The following is a 16710-nucleotide window of genomic DNA, read 5'->3' on the forward strand; positions in this document are numbered from 1 at the left end:
TTTAGTCGCTCATCATTAGAAATATAATTAAAATGCATCACATATGAGGTTTAAACCATGCACAACTTCAAAGTATTTGATTGGTTTCGGTACTATTTTTTTATTTTACATAAAATATTTTCAAAGTATCAGTAGCTACACTCAGTAAAAGCATGGGAAAGGATGTATGTAATGCTAATAAAAATTATTAATTGCAATAAAGGCTGCAATAAAAGTAAAATACAATTTGACTGCGTTTCATGTATAGGCCTACCCATATATATATATATATATATATATATATATATATATATAGTGATTGAAGCTAATATATATATAGGCCTATATATATATATATATATATATATATATATATATATATAGTTATGGCTGGAAGCTATGGCTGGAAGGCGTATTTGTCTCTGTCGTTTCTGATCTGTTATCTTTGATAAGTATTTGTCTGCTTTCATAATCTGTCATAAACTTCTGAGCTTCTCAAAAGCAGTGAGATCTTCTACCTGTAGGGCATATTCCCAAGCACATTAGCGACAACGGCCACACCTTAACATTATGACAGGGTGCTGCGTCATGACTCATGTTATTCTCAGACAATGCAATATGATGACCTGTTTGTCTAATCACCTCTTTAATACACTTATCCAATGAATTTAAAGAGCTTTTGTTCTACACTTCTCAGGCTTCAACCAATTTCATAGGTTACACACAGTCCCTAAAAGTTAAATCAACACTTTTTATTAATATTATATATAGCCTATATATATGTATTATATACATGTATCTCCATTTTGTTAGTTTATTAGAGTTAGGAATCAACAATATTGTATGCCCCCATTAAAGATCTCCTGAAAGACCAAACAGTCTTGAATTAACAATAGATTTTACATAATATTTGTATTTTTGGAATATATAGAGACAATGAACACTCGTGCAGTTCTAAATAACTCTAACTCAACAAATTTGTCACGCTTCAAATAAAAAAATCTGGTGTTGGCTTTGAAGAGTGATGCATTTGGCAATGATTTAATTGCTGTGGAGTGAGTGATTCAAATGACTGTTTACCAATGTGCAAAACACAGTTTAGAGGAAAAGGAGGGGGAGTGAAATGCAAGAAAGGGGTGGAGGAGGGAGAGGGGTGTGGCTGGGACACTCCTTTGTGCTAAAATCATGACAGCTGTAACAATAATAGAAGAAGTCAAAATCAATTGGTCAAAAAAGTAGGAAGTTTACATGCTGGATTAATGTAAAGTGCTTAGGATTTGAAAACCACTTCTGCTTATAACCAGGAACAAAGACGTGGAAACAAAGAGCTCAGAGGGCTGCTTTCATTACTACTGATCAATACTACTGATCTATTCATGACGATTCTGAACTGGACAGTTAAAAACAATGCTCTTAGAACAGAGTAAAGAAGTCAAGTCAAGTCCCCTTTGTTTAAATAACACTTTAATACTTACAGTGAAACAAATTATTGTTTCAAAGCAGCTTTACAGGGATAAACAGGAACATAATGATTCAATAAACGAACCATTGGTGCTCGGGCGCTAATGATTCAAACAGAGTCTAATTCTGCTATAAAGCAGCACTAAAAATACTATTTGTCATTGTTCATAGTTCAGCTGAGGTCAGTTCAGTGTTGATTCAGTTCCGTTCAATAACAAACAGCATCAAATATGAAACGAGTTCAAAGAAAACAGCACTGTTAGAGAAAAGGTACAGCGCTGTCACTGGGGCAGTAAGGTACAAAAGCAAAAGGTACTAATATGTACTTTTAAAGTATACTAATATGTACCTTTAAGTACTAGTATAAGCGAGAACAGACACACACACACACACACACACACACACACACACACACACACACACACACACACACACACACACACACACACACACACACACACACACACTTTTATTCTCTCTGGTTTGTGGCTGGCAGTATCTTTAGTATCATTGAGATACTATTATAGTTTTTATATTTTAAATCTTTTTGAAAGTTTTTATTTTTATGTTTTCCATTTTTATTTCAGTTAAAATTTTAGTCATTTTAGTGTTTATAGTATATAGTTTTATTAATTTTTATTTTAGTTTTGTTATTTTAGTAAATCAAGTTGTAAATCAAAATGTAATGGTTTTAGTTACAGTTTTAGTTTTATGTAATTGTAATTGTAATTGTAATTGTGGTCAATATTTCAGAAAGGCTTTATAGTCTGAATGGAGGTCAGAGGTCAGCATTCCCAAGCTGCCTTTTATGCTTAGCTCAGGAAGCCAAAATAGCTCAACATGTGCAGCAGACACACACGTTTCCGCATCCACTGCTCCATTGAATTCAGCTCGATACTCTTTAGAAAGGATCACTGAGAAAGACATTGTATGATAAACAGCCTCATGGTTTTAAAGAGAAAGAAGACATACGGACATGATGCTTGGAGGAACATGTTCAGTGTATTTAACGCGAATGAAAGGAAGCAGTATTATAAAGGCCATCTTTGTTAAATGATTAAGCGGTGAAGGTTTGTTTTGCAGGGGACTTCTAAAGTTGTGGAGCCAGATGCAAGGGGATTTAAAATGGTGGCAAAAAGAATGCAAACGATATCATATATCCCCTCGTCACTTTCATTTAAATGTGAATTATGACGTTAGAAAGAGTATCGTTTTGTCGTCAACCACCATAGAAATGCAGTGCAATCCAGACTAACTTTAGCTAAATGTCTCTCACCTCTGCTGATTTGAGAGGGAATAATTGAGCCTCTTAACTGGGAGAAGTGGATTGACAAACGTTATGTAAGGAAACGCTACCAAATCTGATGAATTTTGTATTTTATTTTAAAGAAGTCAGTTTGGTTGACTTTAATAGATCAGTTAATGTAGATGCTATCACAATTTCCAATGTTTTATGACTTTATATTTTTGTTATGAATGTTTTATTACTAAATTTCTAAATACCATTCAATTGGTACAATACAAGGAATAAAAGAAACAAGATTTATATATGTCAGGATATTCACACTGAGCTTGAGGGTTAATCCAGAAACACTTTATTGGTCACACAGCGGAGGCAGAAACAAACCTATACTATAATATGCTGGTTATGATGCATGATAAGAATGAAAGTCCTTCTCTTACAGATGCTGGTTCGACAGCGAACCGCGAACCGCGAAACACGAGGGAGAATCACAGGTAAGTCTGCGGCAATTCTAAGGTACGGAAGATCAGGAGATGGCAGTAATGGGTCTATTTTCTTGTTCAAGGCTAGACAGACTGAACTGAGGTGTGTGCTTATCAGATAGTGAGGTGTGTGCAGTGATATAGGAGCCGGTGATCAGAACTCAATCATTGAGTGGTGTTGAGAGACAACATACAACTCAGTAAGTCAGTAAGACTTTTTAATGCTTTTAAAAGAAAGATGCTCACCAAGGTTAAAAATGCAGAAAAAGTTTAAAAACTGTTAAGATATTTTTATTATTAATATATTTTAACTGTAGTCTTTAGTGTGACATGCATGATCCTTCAGAATTAATAAAAAAAACTGTGATACATGTTTTCAGGATTCTACAATAAATTGAAAATTTGAACAGTATTTCTTTAAATAATTTTGAATAGAATTTTATTTTGTAAAACAGTGCAAAAGTCTTTACTTTCACTGTTGATCAATTTAATGTACAAATAAGGTGTAAAAATTCTATTTGAAAAAAGGAATAAGAGTACTGATCCTAAACAACATTTGAATGGTACTGTATATAACAAAAGAAAAAAGCATAATAATAATAAAAAATAAAAAAAGAACTGAAACATCAATTTTAATTCAATAAAATGAATAATATTTTTGAAGCCCAAACAGTAGCAACGAATACACAAACTGATAAAATGAATAGGCCTACCTGAAATGTTAACATACATAGCTTTGGATAAAACAGTCTGACAAATGCATAGATTTACTCCATAGTATAGGGTGAACTCAGGTGGGAAGACCGGGGAGTGTTGTAACACAGGGTCAGTTGTAACACTGTCGGTTTGACAAGTCAGAAAAGAGCTGTGTTGATGTCATCAATATCATACACTCACATCTCCTTTTTGAGGTCACAGAAGAAGTGACATGTGATGTGACCGTGAGCAACATTTTGTTTATAAAAAAAGAAAAAAAAAAGAAAGATTTTAAGGAAAGAAAGTACATTTTTTATGAAGAATATTTTTTTTTAACCTAGCAATCATTGTATTGTAGATACAATTATTTGACCTACATAACCCAAAGTAGCCGTTTCTCTAGTTTAATTTGATGCATTGCACTCATGCTAACTCCAAGCCGACATGCTAAATCAGTTAGCTATTTTATGGCTGTTTGGGGTGGGGATAGTTGTGTAACAGTTCATTAAAAATAATACAACCAGCCCCTTATGAAGATTCCGATGAGTCCATCAATCACATCCTCATTTGAAGTCACATGAGTTTTTGTTGTTATGCATTGAGGGATTTATTCGGTAAATGTGTTTTCATGCGCATGTCTTCTGACCGGATTTTTTACCCTTTAACGCAGAAACCCACATAAAATTTTCAATCCACTTAAATGGATATCCAGACAACACATCTGAGACACTGTTTTTAGATGAACAGCTGAGCATTCCTCAGTGATGGAGCGACCTCTGACGGAGCACGAGCACAGTGCGCGTTCACAGATTTACCCACAGGCTCCTGACAGCCCGAGGCGCTTCCGTCAAACTTCACCCTGGGCCAAAGACATGAGCGATACATGGACAAAGGAGGACAAACAAGATAAAGTAAGTTTTACATATTTATACATAAACTGTCAACAGAATGAACTACTTGGCAGCTGGTTCGTGAAACGAATAAGTTGGACAGAGAAGAGACTGTTCTCGTTGTTTGGCAGGGTGGGACTTTTCATCTCTACTCATGCATTTGATTACAAACATCTAGCGCTACAGTTCACTTGAATGTGATGTTGTTGTAACGGTTAGGAGGATTCAACGCGCCTTTGCTGTATAATGTAGTCTAAGTTATGTGATTTCTCCACTCTATTTTATTAAACTCTTTTTTCCGTCTTCTGGACTTCCTCATTACCAAAGGTTTTAAGTTATGGACATGGACAAGAACAAGTTGCAGTGTTTTCTGTGTCCACGCTGCGCTTTTTAATGGAGTAAACTTGTACTGAATGGACACAGGGCATTTCTTGCAGTTGATTATGTGCCGGTGTCTAGACTCCACGTTCCCTACGGTGCTGAGCCTTTTCAAAAATAATACACATTAGGTAAAAGTGTTGCTTACAGTGATATCATTTTACTAAAATAATAAACTATTGTAGCCTAGCTTACAATATTGTTTAGCGAGCAGACATAGACGTTCCCATTAAGTTTGTTTCTTGGCTATGCGAAGGTTAAGGGAACGTTCAATTTGATCATTTTGCAAACATTACTGAAACGTTACCTTTGAGTGTTCTCTGAACATTCTGAAACAAGTAGTAGCCTAACATAGGCTATGTATGTTAGATGGACATCCAACTAAACCGTTTGAGAAAAAAATGTTCCATTAATGATGTAGGCTATAAATTATGTTTATTAAAGATCAGATAACTTTGAAAGAGCGTTACTGAGGAATGTTTGTTGCTAGAACGTTTACTGTTTGCTGGGAAGACATTAAAGGACAGTGTATTTGCTCTATGAAGCTCCTTACTCATCAACTGGAATAAAATAAGTGGAAATTATGAACATGTGGGTGGAATATTTTCACCTGACATATATTTCTAGGCTAATGTTTTTTTGTTTTTTTTATCCCTTTACACAGCGTGCTTTGTTTGAAATGGACTTTACCCTGAGTTTAGGATCTACTTCTGTGGATTTTCCCACTGAAAATGACACACAGCAACCGATAGATGTAGACACACCCGGACAGATTAATTGACTGGGTTTATGCACAAGAATATTCATGAGAATTTGGGTCATATCCTTTTTATGTTTGCAGACTGTAAAACACCTTATGGCCAAAAGCCAAAATTCCAGTTTCTGGAAATCTGACACACCTGGCATATGCCTGTCAGTCATAATCAAAAATGTCCCCCCATGTAAACACTTTATTCAAAATATCATCTCTTTTATCTATGAAAATGTGCACACATACAAATGAAAGTATTATACATATTTTTTAAAAAGTCTCACAACATATATTTTGAATGAGAATTAAGTTGATAAAATCACAGTGCATAATTAGTTAATTAGCCTAGTTATTATTGCATCTTAAAGGACAAGTTCGGTATTTTACACTTAAAGCCCTGTTTACAGATCGTTTCTGATGAAATACAACGGTTAAGATTAAAATTTGGACACATGCTGCTGTCCCGAGAATTTTAGGTTTCTTTCGCTTTCCCCCCCACCTCCACAATGGCTGCATATGTGCACTGGAACAATCCTTCCTAAAACGCATTAAACTTTCGTTTACAAAGACGTGAAACTCACCGAGTGGTCAGGGGTTTTCACTGATATGCTCACACAAAAATCACTGCAAAAGATGATTTCCAACAGGTGTTTTACCATTCTTTGTAAAACTGTGGACCTATTTTTCCAAACGCCTCACACCTGTACATTCTTCCGTTGAGAGCTTGAATAATAGACACTCCAGCCCAGTTGGTGGCGGAGTAATACCGTACCTCACAGCACATCCAATACAAGTCAATGGAGTTGGACAAAAACTACGATAAAACCTGTTGGAAATCATCTTTTGCAGCGATTTTTGTGTGAGCATATCAGTGAACACCCCTGACCACTCGATGAGTTTCACGTCTTTGTAAGCGAAAGTTTAATGCGTTTTTTAGGAAGGATTGTTCCAGTGCACATAAGCAGCCATTGTGGAGGTGGGGGGGAAAGCGAAAGAAACCTAAAATTCTCGGGACAGCAGCATGTGTCCAAATTTCAATCTTAACCATCTGTAAACAGGGCTTTAAAGTCCCCATGAAATCAAAATTGACCCTATTTACTTTGTTAGCGCATATTACTAGTCTTGTGGTGAACAATTAATCCGTGCAAGTAAATATAATTTTTTTTTTTTTTTTACCATGGTAATCTTTAATCAAAATCTGAAAAGTTACTTCCGGTCTGGAATGGCGTCTTTTTCTGATGACATAGGTTTGACGGCTTGGTTTGAAAACGCTTAACCACTCCCCTCAAACCGTTAGTCTGCTATGACCGAGAGATTGAGAGGAGGAGTGCTAAGTAAAACCCTGCCCTCTGTTCAATATTCCGTTTCACTTGGAAATACGTCATAACACTGGAGAAAAGTCGTTTGCAACTTCCGGTTCATGGGGACTTTAAGTGTAAAATACCGAATTTGTCCTTTAAAGCTGCAGTCCGCAGTTTTTCCTCTTTGTCGCCATCTCTGTTCGAAATCTGCAATTGCAGTTATTCGCGGAATTATCAACTTTATGTGGGTTGTGCCTCGGCACAGCACAGCGCGGATGAATCCAGTGTTTTGAGTATAATGCGCGGCTGTCAGTCACCGCGCCGGTGTGGATACTGTCATTCGCAATCACAGATTCTACTTTTTGAAAGTATGACCAACATAATAATTTTCACCAGAAAATGTCGTCTGAACAAGTAAACTAAGTAACATCCACTTTGTTCTGACCAACTAAGGGAAAAAAAAGCATTGCAGTAAATCACGCTGATTAAATCCAACGATCGCTTATCATATCATGTCAAACCGTGCAAATTATACTTTGTTCTCAAATTGTTAATGTTAACAACATCAGCATTGCGTGACTACATTTAATGCCCTTCCAATATTTATCCGTGTTTTCGCATGGGCCCGATTGCAGTCTCTTTTTTTTCTGTAGCCACTCCGAAGTCCGAAGTCTTTTGCATTTCACAATGGGTGAATCTCTAGTTGTCACTGGTGATTGTCGTTTGAACCTTTCTGGATCCACCATCAAATTGATAAGTTTAATTATATCAAGTGCTGTGAGAAAAGGCTATAAATCTCCACCTCCACCATCCTCACACACAATATAGCCTACTAGCCGAGACACCTTCTTTATGTGTACAGATGTGACGTAATGACGCAAAGACATGCTCGAATTTCCAGCGGAAATCCACCAGTACCACTGGAATTAAAAACATTATTACAAGCTTACCGTTTTGAATCGAGCTAAGGCAAGCAGATAGTTTTGAACACTGGCTGGTTATGTACTTGTTCAAAAATGTATTTTGGATAATATTTAACCCAAAAAAGTTACGAACTGCAGCTTTAACTGGAATATAGGTTTAACCAGAAAAAGGACCTTAATTGGAAAATGTGCTTGTAAACATGGCCATTGTTCTCTGAATGGCCCCTGAATGGATTCATTTAAATACAGCATGAGATTTATAATCAGCTCTCCAAGTCTGTCCGCACCTGTTCTCTGATTTGCTGAGTGTGGTCAGTCCTGCTCAGCTAAATAAAGCCTTTGACATCAAATGCAAAACAGAGAACTCTGTAGTTTGTGCTCATGCTCCTGTTGTTCCTATTGTTGTGGAAGAGAAGGAACAGGGACATAGAGAGTGTTTCCAGGATGATGTTAAAATAAGTGGTGACTCAGAGGTAGTCTGGACTCATGGAAAACATCATATTGAGGACAAATATGAACCGCATTCCTGTTTTGAATAGCAGTTGTTATTTTGAAACACAATATGCTGTGCTGTCATTATATCATGTGAACAATACAAAATGACTCAAAATATTTGTTATTAACTTATTTTATCAGAGGTTAACAACGGCCTTGAACATTTTTTCTCGGTTCTGGCTGCGTTCTAGTCAGCTGTTGTTGAGAAACACTTTAGTTTTGAATCCAATATTTTAGTTCTGAATTAAACAATTTATGAATGCAATTTGTAATAGATTTCATGAACATGATGTTAGTGTGGTAGATTTAACTATTGGCATTTCTGGTTCTTAGACATTTTTTAGGAAAATTTCAAAACTTGAAGTTTGTCCAACATAGCCTAGAAATCTAGACGCACCCTAGCGGCAGCAAAATGTATTTTGCTTCCAGGGTAGTCTAGCAACTCTCCGTTGACTTTCGGAGCTGTAAAAACCTAAATTGGGTCAGGCCAATCACATTGCGTATAGAGTAGGCGGGGCGGGCTTAACATAATAACGACAGAGTTGAGACGGTTCCCTGGCTGCTACTTGAAAACAAAGAAGAGTTGCTGCTTCTGGCGAACAGTCTTTCAAATCGGCTTTGGCCGCGACTCTGGAGGACTTGGAGTTAAGTTTTTCTTTGAGAAAAGAGCAAAGAACGGCACTTTCTTAAAAAAGGAAGATGTGTTCGTAGTTTTGCCGGCCAGATTCAAAAGTTGAATCTATCATCTAACGTTAGCTCCGCTGTTGGGAAAACGCTCTGGTTGGTTGAAGCGCTGTCCTATTGCGTGCCGAGGGAATTTGAAAGACAGCCGTTTATCCCGCCCCTCGGATTGAGCCGTGTCTATGGTGAGTTGCCAGACCTAACATCTTGATGTAGGTCTGGCTTGCCAGGCTATGTCCAACATGCAATAGAGGAAAATTCACACAAACACACACACACACACACACACACACACACACACATATTACTTAAATCAAAAAACATTTTAGAAGTGACATTTTAATCATTTCTGGAGAAAAAAGTCTGACTTTTTCATAGGTAGTATTTCATGAATTATGTATTAAAACATTTTCATGATAAAAATATTCTCATATTTACCTTAATGGTATTAGTAAAAATTGACATTAACATTAACAAAGATTAAGAAATACTGTATAAGTGCAGTTCATTATTAGTTCATGCTAAATAATGTAGTTAAATGAACCTTATTGTAAAGTGTTACCACCTTAATTTTAAAGGAGAACTTGGTAACTTTTTTAACTTAATAAAACTGTCTAGAATTCATTTGGATGGTTAAACAACCTGTTCTGGTGATATTGGTGACTTTCCCCGCTCCCCCCAGCGTTCCCAGGCGGAAAACCAACCTTGCAACTTGGGGACTACCGTCCCGGCAAGATAGAAATTGGAAGTCTCGTGAGAAGCGAGAACTAGAACGAGAACGAGCGCGAAACACAAACTGCTTTACGGCAATTCGACATAAACACACACGCATGTATGATGTATTACCAGATTACCCACCTCGGTAGACATAGCTCCACACGATACAGTTGGCTTGCTCCGATCAAAACAAACGCACATGAGCAGCGGTAGAGAGGGGGAGGAGGCCGCCGCAAGTGAGTTTTTTACGACCGTGTTGTGAAATATACGCCCCCCCCCCACAGCTGTAGGGGGAGCTCGTGGGGAAAACATGCGACGACAAAAGGAAAAATCAGCGAAGAAGTGACTAGAGTTCGCTAGAGTTGCCGAGTTCTCCTTTAAGAATCAGTCATTGTCAGTGTATCCCTGACACTACAATACACAAAACAATACACTATATTTATAAAAAAAAATGAAAAACTTATTTAGCCAATTCCAAAATGTTAAAAAAAATGTTTATGATGGATTATTTATAATTTAAAATGGAATGGGCGTACACCACATAGTTCAATGCGAGTATACGGTTACTATGATTATGAGCTTAATCACATTAATTTGATCAAAGTATTGCGTTTACATGAGGTAAAGTTTAATTGCAATATTGCCAAAATCCTATTATAATCGCATTATGGGGTGCATGTAAGCGCAGTGTCAATGATTATAATGGGTGGGCAGGGCCTATGGTGTGATGATGTAAAAACTATTGGTCAATGTCTTGCTCTGGAGGCAGTCATATGCAAATGTATTTGCCCGTGTGACGTCACAAATCCCACAATATCCAAATGAGTCGTTTTTGGAGCTTGATTAAATAAATGCTTTATTTATAATGTTTTAAGCTATGAAACTTGCAGGATGTTTTAATGGCACAAAGACCGCTTATATGTCAAAAGATCAAGGCAAATTTGATTTCTCATGTCATGACTCCATTAAGTTTAAATAAAAAAACAACCCCTGTAAGATAAAACTGGCAGAAGCCGAAGATTCTGTTATGCAAGTGTCAGCCGTATCATGACACTTATCAGTCATGACTGGAAATCAGTGACACATATAAATGAGTGATTCAGTCATCAGTGAGTAATATTATCAAATTAATAAAGCATTGCAATTTAATAATCAAAGGTGTCCACAAATCATTCATGAGTGTAAAATGAATGATTAGGTTAAATGAATCAGTAAATCTGTGTGTTCCATGAATTGATGAATTGAGCCATTTGATTAAATTAACCTGGCAGTGGTGAAACTGCTTTTAGCTGTATGAGCTGCAGAGCGCCGGCTCACAGATTGCCTCTCTTTATTCTCTCTCTCTTTTGCTCCCACCCACTCGTCTTACTCCACCCTCCCTATCGCTCCGTTCTACTCTTCTCAGTGCACCGGCCAGTCGACAGAGTGAGCAGAACAAGACAGGGCAACCTTGAGCAGGTGTAAAGGACAATTTACAGAAAGACACAGGCTCCTGTGTGTGACCTATCGTCTGTCTCCCCGGCTCTGCTTTCACCCAATGCAGAGATCATCTATCAGGTGCTGTAAGTAGCTCTAGACTTCTTTTATGTGTCTTACTCGCAGTTTTAGCTACAGCTGTCCGCACACCCTATTACGGGACCATCAGTTGTGCTTCAATCTGCTGCTGTTACTGTAGATGTTCATGGGATATGTCACAGATGGACATGACATCTTTGGTTTCCTACATTGTTAGAGAGACTATAGAAACCCTAAATTGAAAAGAGACCAGATGTGAGTGTGTTGTATTGGTGTTTAAGTGATATCAGTCCTGCTGTGAAATGTGATATATCTGCAGTTTGTTTACAGGCCACTTAGGCACTGTTGAGTTTTTGTGTTTCAATTATACAAGATCACCACTGTTATTAATAAAACTACAAAAAAAGACATTACAATACATACAATACACATATCATTACAAAGATGTAATTGCCCATTTAAGGACTTCTAAATACCATATAACACATAATATGTAATATTTAGGCCTAGCTCTTGAGGGATTTGCATGTTGTTTTGCCACAACATTACTCATTGTGTAATTAAGGAGGTTAGCATAATTTTTTTTCTAAACAAATATTCAGAGGACTGTGATCTAATGATACTTCAAGTAGCATTTTAGAAATTTTGTCTTTTTTCTTAAAGGGATAGTTTCCCCCAAAATCTGTCATAACCTCATGTTGTTTCTCTTTCTTCTGCAAAACATAAAAAATGATATTTTGAAGGCTATTGTTAACAAAACAGAATTGGTGCCCATTGATTTCCATTGAATGAATGAAAAAACACATCTCCAAATCGTTTATGTTCTACAGAAGAAAGAAGGTCATAGAGTTTTGGAATGACATGAGGGTGAGTAAATTATGACAGATTTTTTTTTAATGAACTATCACTTTAACTAGTATGATTTAGCTGAATAAATCTTTTTAGTTATGTAAATTCTTATTTCACAAACTTGCTGTTTTTTTCCCAGTAATTTTGTCTCCACAAAGAATAGAAGGGGCAGGAGCGATTGACAATCCCTGACAGCGTAAAAAAATAGTTTCAACAAAATATTAAGCAGCACAAATGTTTTACATTGATAACAATAAAAAATAATTTATGAGCACCAAATCAGCATAGTAGATTTCTGAATGATCATGTGACTGAAGACGATGCTGAAAATTCAGCTTTGCCATCACAGGAATAAATTACATTTTAAAATATATTAAAATAGAAAATAGTTCTTTTAAATTGTAATAATATTTCACAATATTATTGTTTTTACTGTGTGTTTGATCAAATATATGCAGCCTTTGTGAGCATAAGAGACGTGTTTCAAAAACATAAAAAAATCTTACTGACCCTAATTATTTAAACAGTATATTATTTATTCTAGTCAGGTTAAAGATGTATTATTTGATAAAGAAGTGAGACATTGCAGTAGAAGTTACTGAAGTTACTTCTTTTGGCCTAATGCACCGAAAACCGAAGTTATCTGGGATATTATATTTGTTTCTCTTTTGTTTTTGCTTGTAGGCAACAGTAAGGGACATTGTAGCAGATCAGATGATCACTTTTATATGCACTGATGTCATTTGATATATGAGCATAACTTGACTTGACCTCTTAATCTTAGATCCCTGCCCAGCTTACCAGCACACATCATGTTTTCTTCTTCGTGCTACTGTATGATTGTTGACATCTTCTCTCATATTCCAGGTCTCATATAACTACATCATCTTTGAGGAAAAAGGTTTCCAGGAAGAACTTTAATGACCCATAATTTGTAACTTTTCATTTGCAGAGGTCAGAAAAGTGCATCAGTCCAACAGTTAGGAAGTTTTTTTTATTGTTCATGTCCTCAGGTTAACATGTAACACGCACCCAGTCCACTCTTTGTTCGGTATGATTTACATTGAGGTGAAAACCTGAACAAACCACCTGTCAGAGAGAAAGGGAGGGGCTAGACAGATAGAGGTGATGATGTCATATTTATGACTCTGAGCCATTTAGTCTTTAGCTGGAGTTCAGAGCTGTGTGCAGAGTCAGTGTTCGGTTTCAAGCAAATAACTTTTACCGTGATTGTCGCCTCTCATTTTTGGATTCACATTGTCCCTGTACATATTTAATGAACTTTATTGTTGTCCTAAAGTCTCATATGGCCATTTAATATATTAAAACAGTTTTAATTGAACCATTTTATCTGCAGAGCCTTAAAGGAACAGTTTAAAGGAAGAATTATGTCATTATTTGCTCGTGTTTTTATCTTTCCAAACCTATATTCTGCAGTATTGGGGTACAAGTAATGAAAGTTACGTAATCAGATTACTTTTTGCAAGTAGCTAGTAAAGTAATGCATCAGTTTTAAATTTATAACAAAATATCTGAGTTACTTTATTTCAGATAAGTAATGCAAGTTGCTTTGTTTTCTCATTTATTGACTGGCACCTCTCCAGTCCCCATGAGAAATAGGGAGTAAGTGCATGTAAACATGGTTATTGTAGTTCTAGACTAAAGGTGAGCGTGCATTTACTTATCTGACTTGCACAAAAACAGATTCAGTGTCCCTTAAAATGAATAAAAACAGTGATGTGCTATTGCTAACTTAGAATATTACGCAAACCTGCAATAATTAAACATGTTAAATTACACAAATATACTTTATGTATTTCATCTCACTTTATTAATCAATGTCTTTGCTGCTGAACTGCGATGATCCAATTCAGCCATAAGCAAAAATGACTTTAGATTAAAAAAAAAAAGTTTTTGTTTTATTGCATAAGTAAGAGTGTTAAACTTTCTTCTCCTGCATCCTATTCTTCTGCAATCCAGAATGGCAGCACAGCAGAAAGATTTCTTTCAGCTGCTCCTTCTACTGTACAGGCGCAAATTTGCATGTGGTTTGAAACAACAGAAGATATCAGAATTTTCATATTTTTAAGCTAAATCGTGTAATTTTGAAACTACCAAAATATAATAATAATGCAAAACAGGTTTCCACAACAGTGCTTATTTCAACTGCATATTGCATCATCAAAGTTTTATTTACTGTACATTGTTTGTACTTTTATGATTTATTTGTCCTTTTAAGTCTGAGAGAGTGGGTGCAGGACGGCTCGTAGGCAATGGTGATTGTTTGTATAGTCGGCACACATGATCAGATATAGCAGTGATAGGAGAAACTTATCTATCACCTGTTAGGCAGAGACAGAGTTCTTCCCTTAGATCTCTTTTAGAAACACCTGATCTTGCTGTTGAGAGCCAACATCATGACTACATGACCTCAGAGTGTACAGATGTGTTTGAAAAATGAATTTAGCAGTTCTTATTTAAAGATTATGAATCATCAAGCAGAAGGTAATGGATTATTCCTCATACATTTTTAATTGTCTGCATCTCTGCATGATGAAAGTGTAGTTTTTGAAGGACATCTGTCCTCCAAAATTGTTATTTAATCTGATTTTGATTGTGCAGAGCAGACTGCCTTATTGCACTCATTTATATCAGTATCCAACCACACCTTTGTTGGTCTGAACTTTCATGGTTTATTGCTGGCTGATATCAAGCTGATCTGACTGAGGCAAATTAGAGGAAAGCATTCTTGTAACTGACAGTAATTTACAGAAAATGAGCATATGCTTCCTTGTTCCCTTGATGTGTTTTCTTTGCTCTGATTGTTCTAGAGATGTGAATCTTTCTGTTCATTGATAGACTGATACTATATCAGCCAGGCTGGTTCATTTATGGATATTTGACCATTTTGAGATGTTTGGCATTAGACGATTCGCATGCTTCAGGATATTGGCAAGAGAGATAGTTCTCCTTAATGTCACTTCCAAAATCTATCAATGGGCTTTTCAATTCATAAATCACATGCAGTTTTCAAATATTTGTATCTGCCATATTCCCAGATGAGTTTTGCTCTTTTCTCATGTAAGTTTTCAGTGTTGTTGTACAGATGAATAATTTTAATGAGAATTTTTGACAAATTATTCCAAAATACAGTAAATCATTATTGTCAAGGCACTAATAATACTGGCACAAGAGAAGATGTTATTATATATTTTTTATATGTTATTATGCAGTATATGTTACTTGATTTCAATTTCTTTATTTTTTCAGAAGTCTTTTTAAATGTCTATGCCTCATTTTCTATCATTAAGTTGCAATTTTAATACTGGCATTATATGAAGTTTCTGCCACCTCAAGATATTTTGGCATTGGCATTGGTCATTTGGTCAACTAATATATTTGATCAAGGTGAGAGAGAATAGGACAATTACATTAACCTTGACAGGGTTTATCAGGGAAAAATGTTCAAATTATGATTTTCCCTTTGAACTGCATGTATATGCCTCAACTGGCTGATTCTCATTGAGCCGTTTGTAGGAAGTTGTTTAATTTTTGCATAGCACTTATTTTGATGGAAATACATTTCGTATGGAAAGTTACAGTTAAAGTGTGTCCTGTAGCAAAGAAAAGTGGATTGAGCTGTGTTATTTGTGTTGTTTACAATGTGATTTATACTAGAATATTAAGAGTGAGACTGTTGGGACACATGTAAACAAACTTTGGCAATGTTGTAAGTAAACTTAATCATTGGTGTTCAGTGGAAATGGAACACTGTATATTTGCATATAGACGTCCGTGTGTACGTGTTTGCATGAGTCCTTAATTGCCCATAAAAGCCCACTGACAGATGCATCATGTGACCAAGCCGCATGTTCACAGTCCTCAGGTCTCCTAGGAAACGGTCGGTTCAGAGTACACGCTGCTTTCAGCCAGACACATGCTTTATGAACATTGAACTTGCCCCTCCCCCTAACTTAAGCCGTAATTCAAGTGTGTCCGTTCTGATAGGCTGAAAAAAGACTTTCTTTGTTCCTCCTCTCTCTGCCTCTCCCACTTTCTCTGGTTTTATCACGCTCTCTCTCTTTTGGCCTCCCTCTTTCTCTGAGAAGAGGAGAGCCCTAGAGACTATGTGAAAGGACACACGTAGGCACCTCCAGCAGGAGTTTGGTTGGCAGTGAGTCCGGTTTTGTGTACAGTCACCTTGAGGTTGTCCGTAATCTCTGGTTAAAAGTGAGAGTGACTTAAAACCTTGGTCAATATTTAAAAATCAACAACAAATATAGTGTACAAATTTGTTTTGGAATGCAAAGTTCGTATAGAGTGCTGAAGCGATGATGTATTTTTGTAGG

Source organism: Squalius cephalus, assembly GCF_949319135.1.
Source record: "Squalius cephalus genome assembly, chromosome: 22".
NCBI lineage: Eukaryota > Metazoa > Chordata > Actinopteri > Cypriniformes > Leuciscidae > Squalius > Squalius cephalus.